The sequence below is a fragment of the Triticum urartu genome, chromosome 4A (genome assembly GCF_056163025.1).
Source record: "Triticum urartu cultivar PI428250 chromosome 4A, HENAU_Tu73, whole genome shotgun sequence".
Lineage (NCBI taxonomy): Eukaryota > Viridiplantae > Streptophyta > Magnoliopsida > Poales > Poaceae > Triticum > Triticum urartu.
The window spans coordinates 63,863,345-63,883,631 of NC_141876.1; the positions used below are offsets into that span (position 1 = coordinate 63,863,345).

At 52.7% G+C, this 20,287-nt stretch overlaps 1 pseudogene; it reads right to left on the reverse strand.

Moving 5' to 3' along the window:
• Nucleotides 1–10,247: 10,247 nt before the first annotated feature.
• Nucleotides 10,248–11,513, reverse strand: LOC147974784 (uncharacterized; annotated as a pseudogene).
• Between the last annotated feature and the right edge of the window lie 8,774 nt (nucleotides 11,514–20,287).

Consider the following 20,287-nt stretch of genomic DNA (forward strand, 5'->3'; position numbering starts at 1 on the left):
CACCTTATGCAACTAGTGCATGTCAGTCGGTGGAACTAGTCTCACGTAAGCGTACATGTAAGGTCGGTCCGGGCTGCTTCATCCCACAATACCGCTGAAGCAAAATAAGACTAGTAGCGGCAAGAAAGTTGACAACATCTACGCCCACAACAAATTGTGTTCTACTTGTGCAAAGAGAACTACGCATAGACCTAGCTCATGATGCCACTGTTGGGGAATGTTTGCAGAAAACAAAAAATTTCCTACGGTTTCACCAAGATCCATCTATGAGTTCATCTAGCAACGAGTGATCGGATTGCATCTACATACCTTTGTAGATCACGCGCGGAAGCGTTCAAAGAACGGGGATGAGGAAGTCATACTCGACGTGATCCAAATCACCGGAGATCCTAGCACCGAACGGACGGCACCTCCGTGTTCAACACACGTATGGTCAGCGTGACGTCTCCTCCTTCTTGATCCAGCAAGGGGGGAGGAGAGGTTGATGAAGATCCAGCAGTACGACGGCATGGTGGTGGATGCAGCAGTCACCGCAGCAGGGCTTCGCCGTTCTCTACGGAGGAGGAGGTCTTGGAGGGGAGAGGGAGGCGCCAGGGGCATGGGTGCGGCTGCCCTCCCTCCCCATCTATATATAGGGTCCCTAGGGGGGGCGGCCCTGGAGATCCAATCTCCCAAGGGGGCGGTGGCCAAGGGGGGTGGAGTGCCCCCCAAGGCAAGTGGGGCGCCCCCCACCCTAGGGTTCCCAACCCTAGGCGCAGGGGGAAGGCCCAAGGGGGGCGCACCAGCCCACTAGGGGCTGGTTCCCCTCCCACTTCAGCCCATGGGGCCCTCCGAGATAGGTGGCCCCAACCGGTGGACCCCCGGGACCCTTCCGGTGGTCCCGGTACAATACCGGTGACCCCGAAACTTGTCCCGATGGCCGAAATAGCACTTCCTATATATAATTTTTTACCTCCGGACCATTCCGGAACTCCTCGTGATGTCCGGGATCTCATCCAGGACTCCGAACAACTTTCGGGTTACTGCATATACATATCTCTACAACCCTAGCGTCACCGAACCTTAAGTGTGTAGACCCTACGGGTTCGGGAGACATGTAGACATGACCGAGATGGCTCTCCGGTCAATAACCAACAGCGGGATCTGGATACCCATGTTGGCTCCCACATGCTCCTCGATGATCTCATCGGATGAACCACGATATCAAGGATTCAAGCAACCCCGTATACAATTCCCTCTCCGTCATACGGAGTGACAAATCCCAGTCTTGATCCGTGTCAACCCAACAGACACTTTCGGAGATACCCGTAGTATACCTTTATAGTCACCCAGTTACGTTGTGACGTTTGGTACACCCAGAGCACTCCTACGGTATCCGGGAGTTACACGATCTCATGGTCTAAGGAAAAGATACTTGACATTGGAAAAACTCTAGCAAACGAACTGTACGATCTTGTGCTATGTTTAGGATTGGGTCTTGTCCATCACATCATTCTCCTAATGATGTGATCTCGTTATCAATGACATCTAATGTCCATAGTCAGGAAACCATGACTATCTGTTGATCGACGAGCTAGTCAACTAGAGGCTTACTAGGGACATGTTGGTGTCTATGTATTCACACATGTATTACGATTTCCGGATAACACAATTATAGCATGAATAAAAGACAATTATCATGAACAAGGAAATATAATAATAATCCTTTTATTATTGCCTCTAGGGCATATTTCCAACAAGCACCAATGTCGGTGTCAAAACCGGCGGATCTCGGGTAGGGGGTCCCGAACTGTGCGTCTAGGCGGATGGTAACAGGAGGCAGGGGACACAATGTTTTACCCAGGTTCGGGCCCTCTTGATGGAGGTAAAACCCTACGTCCTGCTTGATTAATATTGATGATATGGGTAGTACAAGAGTAGATCTACCACGAGATCAAGGAGGCTAAACCCTAGAAGCTAGCCTATGGTATGATTGTTGTTCGTCCTACAGACTAAAACCCTCTCATTTATATAGACACCGGAGAGGGCTAGGGTTACACAGAGTCGGTTACAATGGTAGGAGATCTACATATCCGTATCGCCAAGCTTGCCTTCCACGCCAAGGGAAGTCCCTTCCGGACACGGGACGAAGACTTCAATCTTGTATCTTCATAGTCCAGGAGTCCGGCCGAAGGTATAGTCCGGCTATCCGGACACCCCCTAATCCAGGACTCCCTCAGTGAGCAAGCTCACCAATGTCTCCTGGCCAAAAGGCACATTCGTGGAATCTGTCAAGGAATGGCATAAGCCATGGTTCTACATCACCAGCCCCCGCGATGCCACCTGGGCTGCGGTTGCCGAATTCAATTCCGGCGCCCCCGTGCGGCCCACCTCCTGGGTCGAGAAGAGCCCAAACCGGTGTTCGTCGGACGAGCTGATTCCACTGCAAACACGTATCCATAGTATGATCGATAAGGACATAAAACTTGTCGACATAATCCAAGTGATGTTGGTGCGCCGAATCCTTCCCTGCCAGAGCCTAAGCCGTCCTCTATGGGATTTCAACCCGAAGAAACACCATACCCTGGTGATGCTTTTCGAAACGACTCATGAAGATGCTTGGAAGTTGCTTTTCAAGGGCAATGAGATACCACCAGCCACTGGCTCGGACCGGGGTCACGACATAAATCACCCTCCCAACGAGGTATGTTGTTTTCAACACATCCCTTACTTGCTTGTTTCAAGCATGATATCTAAGCTTCCATTACCATTGCTTTTTCAGTACTGGTTGAAGAAGGTGAAGCAGATCCGGTGTCCGGCTCCCTTGCCTGAGGAGCCAGTCATCCCGCGCTTAGCAAAGATGCTGGAGCCGGCACCTTATAAGGCACCAGAGAAGAAGGCCACAGGGAAGGCCAAGGGGGCCCGGAGCGGCCTCCGCTGTAAGGGTACCTCGGACGCGACGTCTGAAGACAAGGCCCATTCCCCTACCGCCGAAGAAAACGCGGATGAGGAGGAGGAGACCGACTCTCCCCCTAATGGGGGAAGGAAGAAGAGGGCGGCCTCCGCAACTCTGGAGGCGGAGGCGTCCAAAAGGGGGAAGGGGTCCCTCGCGGATAACTCCACATGGGACGTCGAGGACAGTCTGGAGAGACGCCCCCACGCTAAGTCTTGGGCTGCATCGTAAGTACTAACACCTTATCTGCCCATGAAGTTTCCCCTTTTTATTGTGTTGAGACGATTGATTATGTTATTGTAGTCCGGCCCACAACAGCCCTCCGCGATCCTCGTCAGGAGGCTCGCTGGATTCCAAGGCGATGGCCAGCGACTCCCCGCCAGCCGCACACTCCCCCAAGAACAAGAATGATGCAGAGGTGCTATCCTGAAGGACTGTTCCCGGTGGGGGAGAGGCTTAGGAGGCTCCCAAAGGCGTAACCCCCATCGCTGGACACCAAGGGGAACCAATCCCCCGGAGACTGGCAGGGAGGGCCATATACAATTCGGCCCTCAACCGGACTCAATTCCGGAGACCGAGGCGGCTCCGGAATCCAGCACACACCCTACTTCGAAAGAAGGGGGATGCCTATTCCGCCGGTGGCCCCTGTCCAACCAGGGGCACCGGGAAATCTGCTGGGAGCACTATGAGGCGCTTCCATTATGGATAAGCACCGTGTCCTCATGGGCACGGTGATTGAAAAAGTTCAGTCCGCCAAGAGCGGACTAACCGAGGCCTGCGGCAACCTGCTAACAGGTTTTGAGGTAAGTGACGCCAATAGGAGAGAATCCCAATATACACAGTAGCCCCTGAGACACTGTCCGGTGTTCGGATAGAAAAAATCGGACAGAGGATCAATCTCCGACATCAGGAAACTAACTAAATTTTTCTTAACTATAGGCGACATTGGTGGTCGCGGCCTCGCATACTGCCGAAGTCTCCGGACTGAAGCAGAAACTGGCAGAGGCTGAGGGAGAGCCGAGCAAAGTGAAGCGGCAGCTCGAGAAGAAGCAAGGTCAGCAATAATCTGTTATATATTCGAAAAGAAGAAAATGACATGCGATGACCAAAATGACATGGTTTGTATAGAAGCGACGACCGAGGTCGAGGCCCTGAGAAAGGCCCTGGCCGAAGCCGAGGGGAAGGCTGTCCAACAGCAAGCCGCCTGTAAGAAGCTCAAGGCCCGGGTCGGCGAGGTCCAGCAGGAGCTCCAAGACATGGTGAAGAAGAGTGAAGCCTTGGAGCGCGAGGCGTCGGCTCGAGAGGCCGAACTTACCAAAGCTCGTCAGAGCGCGGAGGCCGCATGGAATGAGTCCCGGGATGCTCTCTAGGAGATCCAGGAGGCGAAGAAGATCGCAGAGGGTAAGGCGTTTAACATGCAAAGCAAGTATGCGGAGAGGAAATACCTTTTACTAACCCGGATTCGGAATTGCCCTGGGGCTTTTGTGGATCTATCACGCAATGTATCCGATGCTGCGGAGTTCTTCCGAGCCAGGGAAGGGGATTCTCCGGAGAAGCTGTTCTGGTCGCAGTATGATGTGCCAGAACATCCGGTGGCCTTTGCCGATCAACTGAAACAGTTGGTCGAGCTGCATAGGATGGCCGAACTGGCCATGAAGGATTTAATAATCCGACTATGGCCAGCCGAAGCTATACCTAGCAATTATTTTGGCCTCGTGAAGCGGGTGGTGGAGGCTTGTCCACGGCTAGACATCATCAAGCGACCAGTTTGCATTGAGAGTGCCTGCATGGCCTTCGCTCGTTGCAAGATGTGGTAGGCAAATATGGATGCCGGCGAGGTGGCTCGGGGGCCGCCGAAGGGCAAGGAGCACCGCACACCCGAGCGATATTTTGCGGATGTCCTGGAGGGATCTCGACTTGTAGCAATGCAGTGCGGGAAGGATATTATTCTTGAATAAATACATTCATATTTTTGCCTTGTATGATGAAAACAAATCTGCTTTGTAATATAATTTTTATTATGTTTTAATGGTATCCTCCTGGGTGGCCGTGTTGTATGAAATCTGAGGGTTGGCCAGTCGTCGGCTTCTACCCTCACGTAGGTAGTACGGAGGTGTTCGGGATGGTATCTAAACAATATTGATCCAATTATATGGTCCTTGAAGGAGTTGTTTAGTGCAACGAACCAGGCAACCAGACTATACGTCTTGAACACCCTCACTTAGCCATAGGAGTTTTATAATAAAACATAGGCACAGCCCCTGGTATACGAATCAGGGTGCTGTCAGCGTGTGATCGGGAAGTACCGATCCTTCGCGAAATGCGGAAAAACCTCCAACGATTTGAGACCTCCGAATAGCTGACCGGCTCTCGCCGCATCATGATAATCAGTTTTCGGCTTTCTCTACTGAGGTGCTCATCCCGTTTAGACCAGGGCACAATCGCAGTAGTTCTCCCTTTACTACCCTAGCCAATGTAGCGGAACATAGGATAGCAAGCACAGGAGCCAGGCAACCCAACTATTGACCAAAGACATGATTCAGAGCTAATGCATATAATGCTAAATTCGGGGTGCCGAACTGTACTTACAAGAAGTGTTCGGACTTTTGTTGTCGTAATGCGGGGTGCTATGAAGCCCCTGGCAAATATCAAAACGTACCAAAGTGTACGGGTGCTACCTGATGGGGTTATCCACATGGAAACTAAAAAAATAAAGAAAAGAGAGAAAGAAAACAGAAAAGATGTAAGGGTAAAAAGCTGGGGTCCTACAGCTCCAGCTACAAACCGTTTTCACTGTAATGTAATTAGTACGTCAAGGCGCATTGATACAAGTAATGCAATAAGCAACAAGCTATTTAACATGCCAAAACCAGGGAAGAGCTGCCTATGGGTCCTAGAAGACAGGTAGAGTTATCGTTAACGGAATCACCTAAAAAGTCCCCGTATGTCTGCGCTCCTCGCCATCTTGGTGTGTTCATCCTTCAAGAGGACCGATAACCAGACCATCGATGGGGTCTGTAGGATTAGAACCTGAAATAAAACAAGCAAAAGTGAAAGTATGTGTGTATCCGATGGCGGTTGAGCTGTGCCGTGGATCACAAGCTAGCCATGCCTCCGTCGATGCCCATGGAATTTTGAGTGCGTAGTTATGTATGCGCGGCACGCAGGCCACCGCTTGATCGGGACTGAGACGGAGGCCGGATTGCTAGTCGAGCTCCTGACGAGCCGAGCTCTCCTGCTGCAGAGTAGTCCAGACCCTCTTAAGGGTGTTCGAGGGCTCGGCAGCCGAATGAAGGTTCTGCTTGAGAAGGCCGCTTTGTACTTCTGCTGCTAGGGCAGCTGTGTGCTCTTCTGTACGGAGAGAGCGTTCCGTATTGCCATTGAATGTTATGACGCCGTGTGGGTCGGGCATCTTGAGCTTGAGATAATCATAGTGTGGCACTGCGTTGAATCGAGCAAACGCAGTTCGTCCGAGCAGTCCGTGATAGCCGCTGCGGAACGGGACGATATCGAAGACTAACTCCTCGCTTCAGAAGTTGTCCGGGCATCCGAAGACAGCCTCTAGTGTGATTGAGCACGTACAACGGGCCTCTACGCGTGGAATGACTCCTTTAAAGGTGGTCTTTGTAGGGTTGATCCTTGATGGGTTAATGCCCCATTTTCGCACTGTATCTTGATAGAGCAGATTGAGGCTCCTACCACCGTCCATAAGGACACGAGACCAGTGCGGTTGAGCCTCCGTGATGGATACTGGTCTGGTGATCCGGGCGATCAAAAGTGATCGGGCATGACGACCATGGGTTAAATTTTGGGGCGACTGGCTCTATCGCGTAGATGTCCCTGAGCGCACGCTTGCGCTCCCTCTTGGGGATGTGGGTAGCATATATCATGTTCACCGTTTTGACCTGTGGGGGAAACTTCTTCTGTCCCCCTATGTTCGGTTGTCGTGGCTCTTCGTCATCGTCTCGCTTTGCGATCCCCTTTCCCTGTTCTTGGCGTTTAATTTGCCGGCATGTTTGAAAACCCAGCATTCTCTATTTGTATGATTAGGAGGCTTGTCAGGGGTGCCGTGAATCTGTCACGGACGATCAAGTATGCGGTCCAAGATGGATGGGCCCAAATTGTTCTTTTGGAATGGCTTCTTCCGATGACCAGACTTAGAGCCGCTGAATCCGGCGTTGACCGCCGTATCATCGGTGTTGTCACTGTTGTTTCGGTGCTTGTATCTATTGTGTCGAGACTTGTCTTTGTTGCTTTTAACTTCAGGGGTGCCGGCGTCGCTTGCATTGTTTTTGCTACGGGCCAACCAACTGTCCTCGCCCGACAAAAGCGGGTCATGAGTGCCGTGAGGGCTGCCATGGATTTTGGCTTTTCTTAGCCTAGGTGGCGAGCGAGCCATTCGTCGCGGATGCTATGCTTAAAAGCTGCTAGAGCTTCTGCGTCCGGACAATCGACAATTTGGTTCGTTTTAGTTAAGAACCTTGTCTAGAATTTCCTGGGGGACTCTCTGGGCTGTTGAACTATATGGCTTAAGTCGTCAACATCCGGAGGCCGAACATATGTACCTTGGAAGTTATCGAGGAAGGCCTCTTCCAAGTCGTCCCAGCTGCCAATGGAATTTTCAGGCACACTGTTTAGCCAATGCCGAGCTGGCCCTTTGAGTTTTAGAGGGAGGTATTTTATGGCGTGGAGGTCATCTTCGCGGGCCATATGGATGTGGAGAATGAAGTCCTCGATCCACACCACGGGGTCCGTGGTTCCATCGTATGGTTCGACGTTCACGGGCTTGAATCCTTCGGGGAATTCATGATCCAGGACCTCATCGGTGAAGCAAGGAGGTTGTGTGGGGCCTCTATATCGGGCCATATCGTGACGCAGCTCTGATAGAGTCCGTCCGCGGTGTTCGGCCCCCGAGTGACTGGGTTTGTCATGTCCGAATAGGTGGTCGTGGTCATGTGTCGAGGTGCGTCCTCGCGATCCGTAGATTGATCTTGTATGTCCTGCTTTATTGTTCAGGTTCTGTCGGAGGTCATATGTATGGTCGTGGGCTAATTTACCTCTGCCTGAGTGATGAGGCGGGGCGGGCTGTTGTTCGGCATGAGTTGTCATTTTGTCCTGACCACGTGGTGGTCGGTCGGCCGTATTGTGCGATGGCGGTATGTACTTCGGTGCCTCCTCGTCAAACAAAGGTAGCAATTTTTGCTTTGGGTAGCTTTTGGTTGGGCGCTTGAGGCCGTACTCCTCAGCTGCTAGGACATCAGTCCATTTATCATTGAGCAGATCTTGGTCAGCTTGAAGCTACTGCTGCTTCTTTTTTAGGCTTCTTGCCATGGCTATTAGCTGGCATTTAAAGCGCTCCTGCTCAAGAGGTTCCTCGGGCACGATGAAGTCTTCGGTGCTGAGGCTCACCTCATCTTCGGAGAGCGGGAGGTAATTATCATCCTCTGAATCTTCGTGCGTGGCCTGTTTAACAGGGCTAACCTGCTCAGCTTCATGTTCATCTTGTTTCACTACTAGAAAAAAGGTTGTTACTGGCACACCATTTTTGCTATTAATGGTGCACTATAGGTGCGCCACTATTAACACACCACTAGTAACAAATTGTAATGGCGCACCTCTGGTGCGCCATTAGTATCCCAGATAATAGTGGCGCACCACATAGTGCGCCATTACTATGTCCAACAGTGGGCCATTACTATGCCTCCTAGGGGGCATATTTACCTTCACGTATTCCCCCAAGTGCGCCATTACTATGCCCCATAATGCGCCACTGGTATTTAGCCTTGGTGCGCCACTAATGCTCAATATGGTGCACCACTATTGGGGGCATATTTTCCTTCACCTATACCCCAAGTGCGCCATTACTATGCCCGATAATGCGCCACTGGTATTTATCTTGGTGCGCCACTAATTCTCAATATGGTGCGCCACTACTATGAATATTATGAATTGTTATTTTTTGCTTTTCTGGTATTTGCACAGGTTACAAAATACGTTACAGCACAGAATATAAACATCACACAATATAATTCATCATATTAGTCTCCATATTCAAAATAGCGAACAAAGTTCAAACATTAGCCAAGTTTAGGTCTCGAGACATTAGCAAAGTTCATCATATTAGCCGAGTTTATCGTCACATTACAAACTCAACATCGATCATCTAAACTACCATCACATAGAAGAGAGCTGCGGTCACGATGAGCATCATCGCGATGAAACTGGCCTTCATCCGGTTCCTCCTCCGCTCCCTCCTCTCTCCCGCTAGATAGGGCACGTATCTAGCTTCCGCCTCCGCCCTAGTGGTGTACTCTTTGTAATTGTTACCGCTGAAATGGTGAACCTGTCTCCGACACTCCTCCCAGTCGTCGTAGACTCTGGGAACCTTACCCTTGTACACGACATACGACGGCATCTCTATGCACTAGACAAACAAAACGTTAGTAGCAATTCACAGATAATATATAAGCAATATATAAGTATGAAACAAAAGGATCGGAAGAGAAAAACAACACATTAATAGCACGATTCATGGTCCTACTAATAAATAGCATCGATTACATATAAGTTGAACGAATGTCCAAACTAAAGAGACATACAAGTTCATTAAAATTGAATTACAACATGAGCTAATCGATATTTCAGAACTACATAGCATCAATACTTTCGACTCGACTCAGGGACCGGAGCGTGGATGAAGCCACCGTCTTTCGTGATGGTCATGAATGTGCGGTCGTTGTCAGCCTACATTTGTAGCGTTGTTTCTATTTCACTATTGGACAGTTGATGTTTGAGGTAGAACTGCCCCGAGGTACGAAGGACATCTTGATAGATGATTTCCGCAAACTCCAACTGGATGTGAAAGAATTCTTGTCTGATGTCCTCGTTCTGGATTGTCGAGAAGCGTGAGGCCCATTCTTTGAGATTATTTGGTAGCATAAGGTGATTATGGTCCCGTACGGTCGCCCGCGTGTGATGGAGGGCGTAGTAGGCATCCTTCTGACTGCCAGGCGGCTGCTTGACGCAGAGGAACGTCGTTACATGGGTGAACACGTGCTTGCCATACCTACAAATTGCCCTCCTGAAGGTGCCTCCAGATTTGGCGTAGCCGAGGAGAGCATCATCAAGAACTTTCTTCATATTTGTGTAGTCTTTCTTTGACTAACGGTCTGAGTCGAAATACGTGGCCATGGAATATTTCAGGCTTAAGAGGATGAGTGTGCAATGTGTGTCACTACACAAAACACGGAATGTTAGAAAAAAAGAACGATCGAAATCTAAGAAATCATATGTTACAGGGCGGTGAGGGGATGACTTACTCGGAAAAGTAAGGCACGAGGAAGTTATCCTTATCTGGGATCACCAGAATGAGGCCTTCGAGGTATGAACCCGCGACTTGCCGGTCCCCAGCGCTGCCCAAGATCTTGGCACGCATGTAGAAGGGGTCGACTATCACGATGTCTGGGGTCTTGTCTCTAATGATCCGCATCTCCATACTGAGCAAAAATATCCGAATGAAGGTGTAGTGCAGCGGATGAAGGTTAAACATGGCGAAGATGTCATCAAACCGTAGGACGATCATACACCCAATGGTGCTATCGACAAAGCCCTTGCCCTCTGGCACCTTGGCCACGAAAACCGGGTATGCCACATCATTCTCGGAGAGACGCCGCTTCTCCATAGAAAGAACATTGTCATGCAGACTCCGCATAGCACTGGTTGCAGGATTGAGCAAATTAGTCGGTAGCATCGGCCTACCCGCCACATGCACCCTCCTCGAGATATCCTTAGGTATTGGTGGCCCGTCCTCAGCACAGATCGTACTCGGTGCCGGCTGGCTCGCACCCTTGTTATTTTTTCTTTTCCGTCCCTTCTGCTTCTTCTGCTATAATGGGATCGAGTTCTGCTCAGAGACCACCTTCTTGAGTGTGTTGGGGCTAATAATATTTTGCACCTCGGCTATTTGAGTCTCGGTGAAGGCGGCAGCTAGAGGCGTCTCCTGAGAATTGAACGCCAGAAGACGCCTGTTGCAATTGGGTTTCTCCGTGGTACCAGCTAGATCGCAATTGTCTTTTGCAGGGTTGGGTTCGTGAGAAGGAGGCCCCAAGAATTCGTCACCATACCCATGTTCGTTCATGTACTTATCGACATTGGAAAATGTACCATCATCGTCGTCCGGATCCTGTGCCATATGCATGTCCGGATCAACTAACGGCGGTAGCGTTGCCGCGGTCTTGCCATGTCTTGGCACTGGCACAACTGGCGGTGTTGTCTGTGGGGTAGTGTCCCTCGCCCCTGAACGAATCTGGCTCTTCGGCCAAAGCATGGACCAGCCTAAGCAGGCGCTGAGGGTCATCACATCATCTTCGTCGGCCCCAGGGGGTCGATACGGAGGTAACAAGTTGTCGCAGCCCTGCAGCACCCGAACCAGTTGAACTCTATACACAGTGGGTGGCATCGGATTACCGTGGAACACGCGGTTGCTCGGTTCAACGATTTTGGCCTTGGCGACATCGATCAACTCGCCATCCACGAAGTGCAGGAGAGTGCATGGAACGTTGGCGGCGCCTTGCAAAAACATGTAGGGCGTCAGGGATGCCCAGTCAAAGGCAATGAGATGAAGTCATCGGCTGAGGCTTAGTTACCGTGATGGCGTCGAGCTCGGCTAATGTCGAGGCACCGCCAACGGCGGGCGTGCAAGTGACGGAGGGGCCGCTTGCTGCCGAGGTGCCGGCCGGCGTATTCTTCCCACACCCGGGTGCATTAAGCTCCAATCCCGGCGCCGTTGGATGCCCACTGCAGGACACTTCAGTAAATTCCTCCTTGACGGTGCCGAGCACGTTTGGGCGCCAGTCCTTCCGTTGCCCCTTCGGTTGGCTGCCATCTGTGCGTTCGCTGCAATCATCAGTGGTGGCATCCCCGGTGGCACCATCGGTGGTGTCATCCCCGACGCCACTAGGGGTTGTGTAGTCGGGATCGGTGTCTTCCGCGGCGTCCTCATAACGGTGAGGTTCTTCCTCCATCTCCTGGGACAGCTCCCAGAATTGCTTTCCCGAACCGCCGGCCTCATCATTGTCAGCCATGTTCGCTCTAAATAGGAAAAAAGGCTACTAGAGTTATTGGATGAGATCAGGTTAGTATCTATTCTTCTATCCTATATATTTTCACATTACAGGTTATAAACACCCCTTTACCCAAAAGATTGTTCTGAGTGCACTATTGCTATCCTACTAAGTGCACTATTGCAGGTTATATATTTTCTATCCTACTAAGTGCACTATTGCTCTTGCTGCAGGAAGAAAAAATAGTTTGCATTTCAACTTAAGGGAAAACTATAAAAGCCACTTAGAAATATTTGCTTTGTAGAAATAACATTTTCTATAAATGTTGATTAATTTTTGTTTCGGTTGAGAATCGGGCACCTTCTAGGTCAAGAAAATTGGGCATGACCTTTGCTAATTTTCTTGACCTAGGAATGCCCCATTCTCAACCGAAACGGAAATTAATCAACATTTCAGGAGAAAGGGTAACTATTTGTCCATGCACAACATTTCAGGAGAAAATGTGCATCTTGGAATAAGATAGCAGCACATTTTGTCATGATCCTGCTATACCTCGAACAGCTACAGAACAAATTTGTAGCAAGGTACATCTTTAGACATCGGCTAACATCCCAGAAAATCGCATTTAGTAATCCTAGCAATAAGAACACCGGAAGCCGAGCAAGTATAGATGGAAATATTGCAATTTATTACACTGAAATGTTGATCAAATGGCAGGCAAATTTCAGAGGAAATGGCAGGTACATTTGCATGCAGTATGTGTTTTACTAGTACACCCTCTGTTTCAGCGGTGTACATTTGCATGCAGTATGTGTTATACTAGTACACCCTCTGTACATTTTCAACGGTGTACATTTGTATGTGTTAGAGTAGATTGGAAATTCAGTCACAACTGCTGCATTTTCAGCTTCGACAGTTAACATCCTACAAGGTCCCTCCCATTTAGGAATCCTAGCAAGAACACCAGCAGCCAAGCAAGCTTAATAGAATCATTGCAATATATGCGACTAAAATGTTGATCCACTGACATTATGCCTCTTAAATTCTAGAGAAAATGGCAGGAAACTTTGGCTGCTGTCTATATGCATTATGCAGTATGTGCTAAACAACATTTTGTATTCACACACAAACAATCAGGATTGTACATTCAGTTTATCTCGTCATGCCAACCGGCCGCCCAACCAACCAACTAAAATACGGAAGGAGTACATAGTAAAAAGCTATGTGTCGCACACATTACTGTACTGGTGGCCGAATCATTCATGTGAATCTCGTCATGGACATATATGTGTGTGTGCAGAAGAAGAGGCATCTTCTTGTGTAGATTCAAACACCACTTGGATGTATCTATCAAAAACAGCACACATTGACTGTCTATGTCCCTTTAGGAGAGGGATTCCAGTCCCCCAAAAAAAGAGGCTAGGCACTAAAACTATAGGAATCGACAAGCACAGGTGTGGCATAACAGGACATATACAAGCCTAAAATCGCCACACACACACACACATACACACATAGATGGTACCAAACAGCACACACCAAGCAAGAGAGCACACATCAGATGAGATGAGAAAATGAAGAAAAAATAGAGAAGCGGATTTCGGAGTAATGGGCCATGGGTAGGCTAACCCGAGTCCCAGAACCTTTCAAGACATCAGGGCAGGCTGCGCCCCTCAAGACCCCAGGACAAAGAGCCGCCTTCTGAGAAGTCGACGGCAAGGCAACCGACTGGCCACTCGCGGCCGAGTCCCAGGAATGACTTCCGGATAAGCCGACTCCTGACTGACGACTTCCCGAGAAGCCGGCCTTGGGGAGTCGGCCCGCGACTCCAACAAACCCCATGTCCTCATCAAGAGGGACAGGACAGGGGAGTGGCTACAGTGAAGCCTGCTCCCACCCCTTTCCAGAGGCAGGCATGGCCACAGTACGCCGTACCCGCGGAGATCTCCGTGCGGCGCGGCACTGTTGCCATGCCGGCCCTGACATCAGCAGCAGTGGACCAAATCCTACGCCCACGACGGCTTGTCTGTACAACCCTGGGGCGGCGGGTCCCACCAGCCAGCGGGACCCCAGAAGACGGCAAGTGGGCCACCAGTCGGACCCGTTGGGAGTCGGCCCCGAGAGTCGGCTAGCCCCTCCCCCGGGGCCCATGCGCCATTAACCAGATGTGACGGAGAGTGGCAACAGTGATCGCCCGCCAGGCGGCGGGGTTGTTGCCACGACTCCATGACCAAGCCCGCGTCATTAGAAGCACGGCTACAGTAATCAGCAGCCGGCAAGACCCGCCAGCGGCGGACACGGCCTGTCGGCGTCGTACCAGACCAGTCGGCGGGGCCTGCCAGTTGGCGGGCCCCAGCAGTCGGCGGAGCAGACGGAGGCCGGAGAAGCTGATGGCTGGGTCCGCGCCAAGCCGGATTACCATTGTACCCCTGGGGGGTAGGCCTATATAAGCCCCCCAGGACACCCATGCAAAGGGTTCGAATCCATTTAGCACTAGACTAGATCATATAGGAAGGAGAGAGCTAGCCCAGCCTTCTCCTACCTCCAGGAAAGACCTCAAGGAGCAACCGTGTACACACTTTGCCATAGTGATCATGCGGAGACCCCGCAGAGCAGCAGTAGGGGTATTATCTCCCCGGAGAGCCCCAAAGCTGGGTAAGATTCGCCGACGTGCATGCCTTCGCCTCATCCCGTTTCCAGGCACCAGCGATGTTCTACTCGCCCCCACCATGATAAGCCATCCTTTGGCATATGTCGCACCCAACCCCCGCCATTTGGCGCCCACCATGGGGCCAGGTGCGCCGTCGTCCAGAGATCTATTCTGGATGGGAACCCTTTTCCTCCCTAGCGAGCGCAGCCAGCCCGGCACGCCAAACGGAGTTTGCGCCGACGCATTGCACGGCACTGAGATCGCCTGCGCAGCCAGCTGCCTCACCGATCTTGTCGGCGAGGATCGCCTCTCCGACGAGCCTGCATCCGACGCAGGCACGGGCAGCCCCGAGACCCTACTCGCGGGCCTCCTTGACCAACTCCACGTCACCGGCGAGCCTGCCGTGGATTTGGAGTCTGTAGGCTCCACCGACCCGATGCTGGTCGACTCCGACACCGCGTCGCTCGACGCGTTCCCCACCAACGTGGTGGTCTACGACGAGCTGCTCCCTCGCGCGGAGAGCGACGGAAGCACTGTCACAAAGGTGCTCATCATCAGTCATGACGAGCATCCCAGTGGAGGAGCGCATGACCCACTTGGCGCGGCATTGCAAGACCTGACTGCGCCTATTCCGAAAGACGCTGACGCGGAGACGTTGGAGGCGCGCCGCCTTCAGCTCGTCGAAGGCGCGAAGAAGTTGGCTAGCATGAGACACTTGTCAGAAGCCTACCAGCGTGAGATGGATCGCGCACTGGGTGGCTCGCCAGCCCCAGTTGGGCCCAACCGCCTAGGTGTGGTCCAGCAGCGTGGCGTAGCCATCGCCAACCTGTTCGGGGAGAATCGCCCTGTGTACGCCATGCCTGTGGAGAACATTCGAGCCGCCCAGGCGGCGGCGGACGAGCTGGACAACTTCGAGGGTGAAGAGCGCCGCCTGATGACAGAACGAGTCCAGCGGCTCCTCGACGTGGCTGCCACGGAGAACGAGGCCGGCTGCCGCATAGAGGCATCGCGACGACAAAACGATGACCCGCCTCCACGCCGAGATCAAGGTGCGACGTCTCGGGCGCCGACTGGCGGCGCCCGAGGTAGGAAGGACAAGGAGTCGGCTGTCAGCCACAGTCGGACTCGCATTACCATAGAGCGCGACCAAGATGGCCGCCCGAGAGCAGTGGAACGACAGGGCGACTGCCTCCCTCCTCCTCCTCGCAAGGAAAGGTGAGTCTCCCCGCCGCCTGTTGACCATCCGACTCTCAGCGACCGCCTTGGCCGCCGAGAGGGAGTCAGAGAAAACGACGCTCGCCACCGGATCGACCGACTTCACCGATCCCTGGTGCTGGAAGAAGAAGATGAGTTGGGTCCGCCTTGTTTTGGGCCCCGCATTCGAGACGAGCCCTTTCCCAAAGGGTTCACGCTCCAAAGAGACACGCCCAAGTACACCGGCTTCGTGAAGCCGGAGGACTGGTTGGTTGACTACTCCACGGCCGTCGGCAGAACTAACGACAAAAAGCGTGTTGCCATAAAATACGTTCCGCTCATGCTCCAGGGCACGGCCCGGACATGGCTGAACAGCTTGAATCCCCGCAGCATCAACAGCTGGGTCGACTTCACCGATGCATTCGTCCGCAACTTCACAAGCACGTACAAGCGTCCTCCCAAGCCTCGTCAGCTTTCCTTGTGCGTGCAAGGCCCCAGCGAGTCGACTCGCGACTACCTCACGCGATGGGCCGAGCTCCGGAACTCTTGCGAGGGCGTGCACAAGGTGCAGGCTATCGAGTACTTCACCGCCGGGTGCAGAGAAGGCACCCTCCTCAAGCACAAGCTCCTCTGCGATGAGCCAGAAACCCTCGACGAGCTGCTGATCATAGCAGACAAGTACGCCACAGCCGACTCCTCCATGAAGGCGGAGAATCAAGTTAGCGCGACTGGCAAAGTGGCCCCTCGGGCTCCTAGAACTCCGGCTGTAGATGCCAGTCAGCGGCAACAGCAGAGCGACCACAAGCGCAAGGCCCCACAGCCGGCTTCCAGCAGTCGGTAGGTGGCGACAGTCGAAGACCAGCAGCCGGATAGGCAGCCTCCACCCAAGCAACAGAAAGGCGGCAAGCCCAACTGGTTGCCAGCTTTCTCATACGAGCAGACTCTGGATGTCCCTTGCAAGTTCCATAGCAGCGCGAAGCCGTCGAATCACACCACCCGGAAGTGTCACTGGCTCACCAGGATTGCCAAAGGAGACGGCCTCCTGCCTCCCCCGCCTGCTGGGCAGCAGCCTCCGCCTCTGCCCCAGCAGCCGGCTATCAGGCCAGTCGGCGCAGTACAAGACGAGTACCCCGAAGAGCACGGAGCCTACGTGATATTTACCAGCGTGGCTGATGATCGACGCAGCAGGCGGCTGCAGCAGCGAGAGGTGAATGCGGTAGCATCAGAGACACCAGAATTCATGCACTGGTCTGAGAGGCCTATCATTTGGAGCAGGGCCGATCACCCAGAGGTGATGCTGAGTCCGGGCTCTTATGCCTTGGTCTTGGAAGCCACCTTTGCCACAGATAGGCGAGCTGCTCGCTTCTCGCGAGTTCTGATAGATGGAGGCAGCAACATCAACATCATGTACAAGGACACCATGGAGAAGTTAGGAATCAAGCAAAGACAGCTTTAGAACAGCCGGACTGTGTTCCACGGCATTGTTCCTGGCCTTTCTTGCTCACCAATCGGCAAGATCTTGATGGACGTCCTCTTTGGAGACAAAGATCACTTCCGCCGAGAGTCAGTTTGGTTTAAGGTGGTGGATCTCGAGAGCCCATATCATGCATTATTTGGCCGACCTTCCCTGGCCAAGTTCATGGCGGTCCCCCACTATGCCTACCTCAAGATGAAGATGCCTAGCTCCAAGGGGATTCTGACCGTAGCCGGCGACTACCGGAAGTCGTCTGCCTGTGCAGCTGAGAGTAGTCGGTTGGCCGAGTCCCTAGTGATCGCATCCGAGAAGCGGCTCCTTGACCGGGTTGTGGCGATGGCCGGCAAGCAGCTAGAGGTGTCGCCCAACCCTAAGGAGTCGGAGGCTGAGGGTTTGTTCAAGCCAGCCAAAGAGATAAAGAAGATACCCTTGGATCCGGAGCACCCGGAGAGGTACGCTGTCGTAGGCGCAAACCTCGACAGCAAATAGGAAGGCGAGCTTGTCGATTTCCTCCGTGAGAATTGGGATATCTTTGCATGGTCCCCCAAAGACATGCCGGGTGTACCGACGAAATTCGCCGAGCAGAAGTTACATGTCCGATCTGATGCAAAGCCAGTCAGGCAGCCCTTGCGCCGCTTATCAGAAGAAAAGAGAAGAGTTGTCGGAGAAGAGATAGCCCGACTCCTGGCAGCTGGCTTCATTATGGAAGTGTTCTTTCCCGAGTGGCTAGCCAACCCAGTCCTGGTACTGAAGAAGAACAAGCAGTGGCGAATGTGTATCGACTACACAAGCCTCAAGAAGGCTTGCCCCAAGGACCCGTTTGCTTTGTTGAGAATCGATCAGGTGATAGACTCCACAGCCGCATGCGAGCCGCTGAGCTTCTTGGATGCATATTCAGGATATCACCAGATCAAGTTAAACCCGGATGACAGACAAAAGACCGCCTTCATCACACCATTCGGAGCCTTCTGCTATCTAACCATGCCTTTCGGCTTAAGAAATGCCAGCGCCACCTTTCAGCGTTGCATGCAGAAATGCCTCCTCAAGCAAATCGGCAGGAACGCCCACGTCTATGTGGACGATGTGGTGGTGAAGACGGAGAAGCGTGGAACACTGCTGGAAGACCTCAAGGAGACCTTTGAGAACCTGCGCCGATTCCAGATCAAGCTCAACCCTGAGAAGTGCGTCTTTGGAGTACCAGCTGGCCAGCTCCTTGGTTTCCTGGTCTCTGAGCGCGGCATAGAGTGCAACCCTGCAAAGATCAAGGCCATTGAGAGGATGGAGGTACCTAGCCGACTGCTAGACATGCAAAAGTTCACTGGCTGCTTGGCGTCCATCAGCCATTCATCAGTCGGCTGGGCGAGAAAGCTCCCCCTTATACCAGCTCATGAAGAAGACCACTTTTTTCGAGTGGAACCACAAGGCGGATGAAGCCTTTCTTCAGCTGAAGAAGACGTTGACTACTCCACCTGTTCTGGCGGCTCCGACTCCTAAGGAGCCCATGCTCCTATACATCGCCGCCACCGGCCGGGTAGTCAGCACGGTCATTGTAGTAGAACGCAAGGAGGAAGGCAAGGCACTACCTATCTAGAGACCGGTATATTACCTGAGCGAAGTGCTGTCGACCTCCAAGCGGAACTACCCCTACTACCAGAAGATGTGCTATGGCGTGCACTTTGCCGCCAAGAAGTTGAAGCCTTACTTTCAAGAGCATCCAATCACTGTGGTCTGCACGGCCCCACTGGCCAAAATCATCAGAAGCTGAGATGCCTCTGGCCGAGTGGCCAAATGGGCCATAGAGTTGGATCCTTACACCATCTACTACCAGCCCCGCACCGCCATCAAGTCACAGGCATTGGCCGACTTCCTCGTCGACTGGGCCGAGACCCAGTATCTACCACCAGCGCCCGACTCCACCCATTGGCGGATGCATTTCGACGGCTCCAAAATGCTCACCGGCTTAGGAGCCGGCGTTGTCCTCACTTCTCCTAAAGGCGACAAGCTCAAATACGCACTGCAAATCCACTTTGCCGCCTCCAACAACATCGCCGAATACGAGGCGCTCATTCACGGACTCCGGCTTGCCAAAGAGCTTGGCATTCGCCGGATCCTGTGTTATGGCGACTCTGATTTAGTGGTCCAGCAGTCGTCCGGCGATTGGGACGCCAAAGATGCAAACATGGCGAGTTACCGTTTCCTCATGCAGCAACTCAGTGGATATTTCGAGGGGTGCGAGTTCCTCCATGTGCCAAGGAACGATAATGACCAAGCAGACGCCCTGGCACGAATCGGCTCCACCCGCCAGGCAATACCATCCGGCGTCGCCCTTCAGTGCCTCCTTAAGCCGTCTGTCAAGCCTTCACTAGAATCAGACTCCATCTTTGTGCCAGCTCCCCCTGAAGAAGTCGGATCCAACTCTAGAGCCCCAGCGGACGGTACGAGGATTTTGGCAGATGGCTCCAAAGCCGCCACAGTCGAAGCCGGCCCAAAGACTCCAGAACTCGGCCCGAGGGCTGCACCAGTCGGCCCAGGGACTTCATTAATCCAGCAAGAGGTCGCTGACTCTAGCCCGCCGCCTCCCGGCCCAGCCGCCCTCGTCCAAGTCGCAGTTCTGGCAGTCAAAGAAATAGCAGCACCCTCATGGGCCCAGTCCATCCTCAAATTCCTGGTGAGCAAAGAGCTGCCGACTGATGAGACCTCGTCTCGGCAAGTACAAAGCCGAGCGGCAGCCTACACCATAGTCAACAGAGAGCTGGTCAGGTGCAGCGTCACTGGTGTCTACCAGCGCTGCGTAGAGCCAGAGCAAGGCCAAGCAATTCTCAAAGACATCCATCAAGGCGAGTGCGGCCAGCATGCGACTTCAAGAGCACTCGTCACCAAAGCTTTTCGACACGGTTTCTTCTGGCCGACTGCCTTAGAAGAGGCCAAGGAATTGGTCCAAAAATTCAAAGGGTGCCAGAAGTTCCGCTCCAAGC